This window comes from Trichosurus vulpecula, chromosome 1, assembly GCF_011100635.1.
Source record: "Trichosurus vulpecula isolate mTriVul1 chromosome 1, mTriVul1.pri, whole genome shotgun sequence".
Classification (NCBI taxonomy): Eukaryota; Metazoa; Chordata; class Mammalia; order Diprotodontia; family Phalangeridae; genus Trichosurus; species Trichosurus vulpecula.
This window is the reverse complement of record NC_050573.1, coordinates 257,885,130-257,894,532: the sequence shown is the minus strand read 5'-3', so window position 1 is coordinate 257,894,532 and position 9,403 is coordinate 257,885,130. Positions and strand designations below refer to the sequence as shown.

At 39.7% G+C, this 9,403-nt stretch overlaps 1 pseudogene; it reads left to right on the top strand.

Annotated features, from left to right (window-relative positions):
- The first annotated feature begins 3,641 nt into the window (after positions 1–3,641).
- Positions 3,642–9,173, top strand: LOC118836668 (annotated as a pseudogene).
- Positions 9,174–9,403: the final 230 nt, after the last annotated feature.

Sequence of the window (9,403 nt, the reverse complement as noted above, 5' to 3'; positions counted from 1 at the left end):
GCCTCCTCCTAGCTTTCCAATCTTCTTACACTTTACTCCCCAGCACATACTCTTCAATACAGTAACAGTGGCCTCCTGGCTGTTTTACAAACAAAACACTGTCTCAGCTCTGGAAATTTTGTCTGCTTGTTTCCCATGTCTGGAATACTCTCCCTCCTCTGCTCTGATTAATAACTTCCCTGTCTTCCTTTAAGTCCCAACTAAAATCCCACCTTCTACATAAAGATTTTCCCAACTCCTCTTAATTTTAGTGCCTTCCCCTCTGCTAATTATCTCCATCTATCCTGTATATAACTGGCTCCATATATATCTGTTTGCATGTTGTTTCCCCATTATATTGTAAGTTCCTTGGGAAAAGAGACTGGCCTTTGCCTCTCTTTGTATCCCTAGCATTCAGTACAGTGGCTGTCACATAGTAGGCACTTAACAAATGTTTATTGATTGATTAGTTTTAAGAGATATGGATTGTTTTCTTTTGAGATTTCTTGAACTATGATATCTAGGCTCTTTTTTTGATCATGACATTCAGATAGTCCAATGATTCTTAATTTTTTCTCCTCAGTCTGTTTTCTAGATCACTTGTTTGTGCCATGAGATTTCTTATGTTTTCTTCTATTTTTTTCAGATTTTTGAATTTATTTTAATATTTCTTGTTGCCTCATACAGTCATTGGCTCCTATTTAGTCCATTCTGTGTTGCTTGGGCAAAGTTTATTCCTATTCTACCAAGCTGTTAATTCCATTTCCAATTCTTTCTTCCATACCTTTCCTTTCTTTTGTTATTTTTTCCTCAACTGTTCTCAATCTATTTCATAAGAAATAAAAAAAAAAAAACACCTGTTTTAACTTTTTTTAAAACTCTTGCCAGGAATTCTGCTTTAGTTCATGTCCAATCTGTGTTTTTCTCTGAGAAATTGCTTATAGATGTCTTGAATAATTCCTGTGTTTATATCTTGAGTATCCCTTCTACCATAAGAGCTCATTATGGTGGGATTCTTTTTTTTTTCTGTTTGCCTCTTCTTCCAGTCTACTTCCTGACTTTGAACCTGATGTTAGGGATGGGTTCTGCCATGCTTCTGGAGGGAAGGTTTGGGTTGGTTTTGTTGCTGCTTTCTTAGGGTATTAAGAGTTGTGTTCTTCTAGGATCTGAGGGATTGGCTGAGGACCTGAAAGCTTTCAACCTTCCACAGTGGTTTGATTCAGGGTGCTAACCGGATTTTACTGAGCCAGTCTCTAAGCTGAGAATAATGAAACAGCAGGCCAGAGACAAAGTACCAGTAATCAAGTAGTGGTTTAATTAATTAGTTTCATTATAAGGAACAGATTAGCAAATTGAGAATTCTCCTGATCAGAATTCCATCTTGCTGTAGTGAAGACAGAGATTATACATAAGTCACAATGGGAAGAGAGTGGGGAAGGTGGATTACAAACAGTTATAATTGTACAAACAATCATAATCAAAAATCATCATTCCCTCCAAAAGGGCAAAGTCTGATTGCTTGTCCTCCTAGTTTGAGTTCTTTAAATTCCTGACCTGGTTTCGGTGAGAACAGCGGTAGAGTGCTGTTGGACTCAGTCTGATAGTCAGAATTCTGGCAGAAATTCTGCTGGTTTAGAGTGACAGGATTGCAAGTCCTCTTTGGTGTGGGATTCTTGCCCTGATTGTTCTTCTACAGGCACATCTAGATGTCAGAACAGAGTCCAATCCTGGGTATGGGTCAACCATATATGCACTAGCATATCAGGAATGGAGAGCCTGGCTGGCTATATCTTCTACTCAGGATCTGAGTCTGCTCCCGAGTATGAGTCAACCTCTACTTCTGAACTTCTACCTTTTTTGGTACAAAACTTCTTCCTTTCTCAGTACACTAGCCAAAGCCTCCCCATCTAGGAACATCACCCTAGTGCACAGGTCCCCTTCTCAATCTGCTCTGAATCTGTGACCTAGAACTCGGTAGTGAGTGACAAGGCTGCCAGTTGGCACCTGTTACAGTGCCCTAGTAAGGATCTGGGACCTCCTTTTGCCCTGGTACTCAACCTCTCACTGGACCCTGAAGTGATGCATGTGCCCCAGCTCTAGTCCTGACTCAGGTCCCAGTGTCAGCAGACGTCTCTCTCTCTGTCTTCTTCTGCTGACCCTGGTGAGACAAAGGATTCACTGGGAACTTCTCTAGATTTCCCTAGATTTAATCTGGTGCATTTTCTAGACTGAATGTTTAGAGGAGTTATGAATAGAAGCTCAATGTTATTGCCTTCTGCGACTCTACTGTCTTGTCCTCTGCCAGAGTTCTTTTCAAAGAAAAGTTTTCCTCAAGTATTTTATATTGTCAGGTTTACTGAACACTGGGTTATTGAATAAAAAGAACAAAAAAAGCATTCACTAAGTTATCACTTTTTACCAACCACTGAGTTTGCAAATAGGAAAAAAAAGCAAGATAGTGCCTGCTTTCAATGTGCCCACATTCTAATTCGCAGTGATGACATAGTTAAGGTATTTCGCCTTTGGGGCGGACTTTTTAAAAAGTGTCCAAAGTATTAAGACTGCAGAAGGAGGGCAGATCACAAAGCCCAAGGGTTTGGGGCAGTTTTAGGAAAGATGATATGGTTTAGAAGATTTTAGGATGAAATGTCAGAAAAGATGATTAGGCCTGGTGGTTCTCCATCCCATTAAAGTTGTAATTGCAGATTCTGAGCTCCTTTAAAGTAGTGTGAACTCACATCATTTCCTGCCTAGATATTCCACTAGGATCTGTACGACTTCAGAAAAAGGATGGAAGAACACCCCCTCTTCCCACCAGCCTACTCTGATGGGGTCTTGATAGCCTGGGAGCAATTGAGGAGTAAAAGGAAGAGACAGGGAAAGAATACCCCTATTGACTCCACAGGGTTTTTGGGTGAGGAAGGATTGAGTTCAGGGAAAGGTAGCTTTTTCCACATGGCCACTTTAGAATTGAGTTCAAATGTTAATGATTCTTCCATTGATTGAATTTTCTATTTTTTTCCTCTTTTCTATTCCTTCAGCAAACAATTATTAATCACCTCCTAGGGCAAGTCATTGTGTATATTAGATTATAATTTCTGAAAACACAAGTACTATATCTTTTCTCTATTCTTTAAAATGATAAGAATTCTATGGGTTCTAAATAAATAATAAATGATACAATTAGTCCTTTCACTTCAGGCAAACTGTAGAGAGGCTCTGGACTTATTCTTCCAATCCATACACGCACTAGCATATTAGGAATGGAGAGCCTGGCTGGCTATATCTTCTCAGGATCTAGGAGTATCCCTAAGGGTTAGCGGAGTTCTGATGCTGTTGGTTCAAGTCCCTATTCCTGTGGGTTTTCCCCTCAGTCATCCCATTGATGATTAGTGCCCCCAATAATTTAGCCTGTTTACATCTCTTTGATATCACTCATAATCAACTAACATTTGTTTCCTCCTTCCCTGGGTATATTTATTGAGAAGATATAGCAAGACTAGAAGTACAAAATGTCTGTTAAAAGGGACACACTCTCCCTTTTGTATAATGATTCCTTGGGAGAATTTGGTTAAATTTTAAACGTTCTTCTCACCACTGAGCTTACTTCCAGAGGCAGCATAGCCAAAGTACATTACCCCCCTTGCTTACAGTGTGACATCATGGCTTCCAGAAGAATCCACTACTGGGTTGCCGAGCAGGTCATTGCTCATGGATGGCTCCTTCCAAGGTAATAGCTACTAGACCTCTGCTGACTCTTCTAGCCTTCCAAAAATACCAAAGTTCTTCCATTTTTAACTCCTTCTTCTAAGAGCAGGGAAACACAACAGAGACAAGAAAACAGCAGCACTATGCATTCTAGGCTTCATGACAACTGGGTGAGAAAGGGGCCCAGGTCCCTCCCCTACCTAGAATTTTAGAACAGTTTTTTCCTCAGTTTCTCCTGGGGAAGAGAGACCTCATTTGGCCAATAAAAAGCCTCTTTTTTATCAGCCAGTAAGTGAACAGGTGGGGAGCTAGATGGCACAGTGGATAGGGGTCAGAAAGCCTCATCTTCTTGAGTGCAAATCTGTCCTCAGACACTTATTAGTTGTGTGACGCTACGCAAGTCACTTAACCCTGTTTGCCTTAGTTTCTTCATCTGTAAAGGGATCTGGAGAAGAAAATGGCAAATGACTGCACAATCTTTGCTAAGAAAACCAAAAATAGGGTTATAAAGAGTCAGATATGACTGAAAAAACAACTAAAAAACAAGAGAAACAACAAAAAGTGGATAGATAAGAGTCACAGAAATACTGCATAAGCTGTGATTTAGGGATCAAGGCCCCTCCATTACATGTCATCTCGTACATATATATTTGTAATTTTTAAAATTTTATCATTTTTATTTAATATTTTAGTTTTCAACACTGATTTCCACAACATTTTGAGTTACAAATTTTCTCCCCATTTCTACCCTGCTCTCCATTCCAAGATGGCATATATTCTGATTGCCTCATCACCCAGTCAGCCCTCCCTTCTGTCACCCTACTATCCCCCATCCCCTTTCCCCTTATTTTCTTGTAGGGCAGGATAGATTTCTATGCCCCATTCCCTATATATCTTGTTTCCCGGCTGCATGCAAAAAGAACTCTTTTTTGAGCATCTGCTTTTAAAACTTTGAGTTCCAAATTCTCTCCCCTCTTCCCTTCCCACCCACCCTCCCTAGGAAGGTAAGCAATTCAACATAGGTCACACATTATGTAAAACACTTCCACAATGCTCATGTTGTGAAAGGGTAACTATATTTCCTTCCATCCTATCCCATCTCCCTTTATCCAATTTTCTCCCTTGACCCTGTCCCTTTTCAAAAGTGTTTGCTTTTGGTTACCTCCTCCCCCTATCTGCCCTCCCTTCTATCATCCCCCTGTTTTTATCCCCTTCCCCTAACTTTCCTGTGGAGTAAGACTCCCAATTGAGTGTGTATGTTATTCCCTCCTCAAGTCAGATCCCATGAGAGCAAGATTCACTCATTTCCCCCTCACCTGCCCCCTCTTCCCTTCCAACAGAACTGCTTTTTCTTGCTGCTTTTATGTGAAATAGTTTACTCCATGCTATCTCTCCCTTTATCCCTCTCTCAGTATATTCCTCTCTCATCCCTTAATTTGATTTTATTTTTTAGATATCATCCCTTCATAGTCAACTCACCTTGTGCCCACTGTCGTCTTTAAGTGTATGTGTGTGTGTGTGTGTGTGTGTGTGTGTGTGTGTGTGTGTGTATTCCCTTCAACTACCCTAATACTGAGAAAGGTCTCATGAATTACACACATCATCTTTCCATGTAGGAATGTAAACAAAACAATTCAATTTTAGTAAGTCCTTTATGAATTCTCTTTCTTGTTTACCTTTTCATGCTTCCTTGATTCTTGTATTTGAAAGTCAAATTATCTATTCAGCTCTGGTCTTCTCATTGAGAAAGCTTGAAAGTCCTCTGTTTTATTGAAAATCCATATTTTGCCTTGGAGCATTAGACTCAGTTCTGCTGGGTAGGTGATTCTTGGTTTTAATCCTAGCTCCTTTGACCCCCTGGAATATCATATTCCAAGCCCTTCGATCCCTTAATGTGGTATCAGCTAGATCTTGTGTTATCCTGATTGTGTTTCCACAATATTCAAATTGTTTCTTTCTGGCTGCTTGCAGTATTTTCTCCTTGCCCTGGAAACTCTGGAATTTGGCGACAATATTCCTAGGAGTTTTCTTTTTGGGATCTTTTTCAAGAGGCCATCAGTGGATTCTTTCAATTTCTACTTTGCCCTCTGGTTCTAGAATATCAGGGCAGTTTTCCTTGATAATTTCTTGAAAGGTAATGTCTAGGCTCTTTTTTTGATCATGGCTTTGAGGTAGTCCCATAATTTTTAAATTATCTCTCCTGGATCTATTCTCCAGGTCAGTGGTTTTTGCAAGGAGGTATTTCACATTGTCTTCAATTTTTTTCATTCCTTTGGTTCTGTTTTGTAATATCTTGATTTCTCATAAAGTTACTAGTTTCCACTTGCTCCAATCTAATTTTTAGGATGGTATTTTCTTCAGTTGTCTTTTGGACCTCCTTTTCCATTTGGCTAATTCTGCCTTTCAAGGCATTCTTCTCCTCATTGGCTTTTTGGAGCTCTTTTTACATTTAGGTTAGTCTATTCTTTAAAGTGTTATTTTCTTCAGTATTTTTTGGGTCTCCTTTATCAAGTCGTTGACTCATTTTTCATGGTTTTCTCACATCACTCTCATTTCTCTTCCCAATTTTTCCTCTACTTCTCTAACTTGCTTTTCCATATCCTTTTTGAGCTCTTCTATGGCCTGAGGCCAATTCATATTTTTCTTGGAGGATTTTGATGTAGACTCTTTGACTTTGTTGACTTCTTCTGGCTGTATGTTTTGTTCTTCTTTGTCACCAAAAAAGGAATCTAGAGTTTGAGTTTGAGTCTGAGTTTGTTTTTGCTGCCTGTTCATGTTCCCAGACAATTATTTGACCCTTGAGCTTTTTGTCAGGATATGACTGCTTGTAGAGTAGAGAGTACTTTGTCCCAAGCTTTAGGGTCCAAGCATTGCTGTTTTCAGAGCTACTTCTACTCCACCGTTACTGCAGGTTCTGTCACAGCAGCGCTCCTCCCTCAGCAAGAACTGCTAACCAGGACCACAATCCAGATCCAAGCAGTGCACAGCAAAAGAAATTGCCTCTGTGCCCACAAAGTGCTCCTTGCACTCCTGCTCTGCTCCCCTGCTAGATTCCTCCTACTGTGTGAGCCAGGGACTTGGGAAACTGCTGACACTGGAGCTCTGGAAGCAGCCTCAGGAGCTTCATGCTGCTGCCACTGCCAGCACTGCACCTTCTTCACCACCCCCAGGGCCGGTGACCAGATTGGTCTCTATCCCACAGTTTCCCACTAACATGCTCTTTGGTGTTTGTGGGTTGAGAAGTCTGGTAACTGCCACAGTTCAATGATTCATGGCCCTAAGGGCTGTTCTGGCCAGCCGACTCCAGGTCTGGTCTGTCCTGGTGCGGCCCATGCTGGGCTGTGCTCTGCTCCCGGCACCATGGGATAGACCCTTCCCAGTGACCATCCAGGCTCTCCTGGGCTAGAGACCTGTTTCCCTCTGCTATTTCACAGGTTCTGCAACTCTAGAGTTTCTTCAGAGCCATTTTCTACAGGTGTTTGGAGGAATTTGGGGGACAGGTTAAGCAAGTCCCTGCTTTCCAGCTGCCATCTTGGCTCTGCCTCTCATCTCGTACTTATAGTAGCTGGATTATGAAAACTCCCACATGGGTCAATATCAGGCAGAGTTTAGCGTTCATGCTCTGAGGATTTAGGATATTTCTAATCCTCCACTGGCCAGTTCCCTCATTGCAAAATTACACCCAGACCATCTAAACTTTTTCATTTTCAAATACCAGAAAATCTGTGTTAAAATATTATAGCATTTATACATATCTTTCACCTCTTGGCCCATATCTGTTACTCATCTTATATACATATTTGTGTTTCTACAGGGGCTTTCGTTACCATCTCATTTGTTTTCATTGCTTTTCTATGTAAATACAGAGGTCATCTGTGGTTGATGGCCCAGTGAGTGACCAGTCAGGATTATAACAAGTGAAAAAAATAGCATAATGTTTTTTCAAATTTCAAAGGAATCTTAAAGCTAGATTTTTGAAACAAATTTTCATCATTGAACATTGAACTTTGTACCACACACTTTTATTTGTTGGAAAGGAGGTAATAGACTCAAAAATTTCACAGAAAAGCTATCTTTTGAGAAAATTGCTTTGGATTAAACTCTAAATAGAACAGTTATATGTTTGTGACTTTTCCTTTAAAATTCAAGTTTGTTTAGAAATGAAGCACTAAAGTATATTTCCAGTTTTTTTTTTAGATCTAACAATAGTTGGAGATTTTAAGAACCTGAAATGGAGTTTATTGTTTGTTTCATATGTCAACATATGAAGATATATCAGTGGATATTTGCCATTAAAAATCCCATGTATAGTTCATTTTCATGAAAGAGAATTCTATTCATTAGAATCAACTTAGTCATGCTTTCTTATAGGTAGATTTTTCAAAAGAAAACTATGATTCTAAGTCATCTATAATTTGAAATAAAACTGACTATATATGTAGTTATGCTATTCTAACAGTAAAAACTGCAGCTAGATCTAGGAGAGCAAGGGGACTGTGCCGTTTCCTACGCCACAGTGTGGTGGAACAGTTCCTGCCTCAGTTGCTCCTAGGGAAGAGACCTCATTTTGGCTGGACCTATGTACTTGGTGGACTGGGGTGGACACTCAGCTCCTCACTCCACTCCACATCTGCTGCTCTGCCTGGTTTTAAACTCCACTGCAGAAGATGTCTCCTGGTTCTCACTCAACTCTAAGTTTCCCTGCCTCATTTTTTGTGTTTTCTCCTCTCTCCCCCAGTAAGCTTCTTGAGGGCAGGGACTGCTTTTCTTTTTATTAATTATATCCCCAGCACTTAGCACATAGTTGATGCAAAATAAATGTTTATTGGATTAGATTAGAAATGCTAAACATAAAACACTCCTAAGCACATATCAACAGAAGCATTTTTATAATATTTTTTCACCTGAGGGGTGAGAACTGTACCTCATCTTGAGCAGTGCATGACCTCATCTTCCAGTGGGATATACAGAAGACTAGACTTGTCTTTGGCACATCACTTATCATGCTGCTGTCCCTAGCAGCTTTCAGGTTCATCAGTGTGGCTTCTTACCTCAACTTAGCTTGTCTCTCTGTCACCACCAACTTCAAGGTTTACAATTCTGCAAGTCATCGATCCTATACAGAAATCAGAAGAAAGCTAGTCATTCAAAGACTTCCTGGATATGGACATTTATTTGCCCTCAGAAACTTCCCCTAATTCTGTGAATGTGGCTATGGTGCATGTCAACAGAGCTCTCAAACCCATCTCTGTTCTGATGAAAGATTTGGTGCATTCTTTAAAGGTAGTTTTAGATTCATATAGTTGATGGCATATATGAGTATATATCATGTCTAATTTAATGGGATAATTTTCTGATTCTTGCTAAATTGCTGGTCTTCAATGTTCCAATTGTCTACGAAACGTGTCAGATAGATTGACCACTATGTTGGCATTATATGTGATTTGATCAAGTCAATTGTTGCAAAGATCCAAGCAAAACTCTGACATCACAAAGAAAAAGGAGAAATGACAACTCAGAAACCAGACATCCAACACTTACTAAAACACAATTCAATAGTTATAAACCATTGTTACTCATACCCATGAAGGAATATGCTCATTTTCAGCTTAAGCCTATATTCCAAGCATTTAAAAATTTGGGTATTTTTTTAAAATATTATATAATTATTATTATACTCCATGTGCATTGAAATTTATACAAACTAAACAAATAG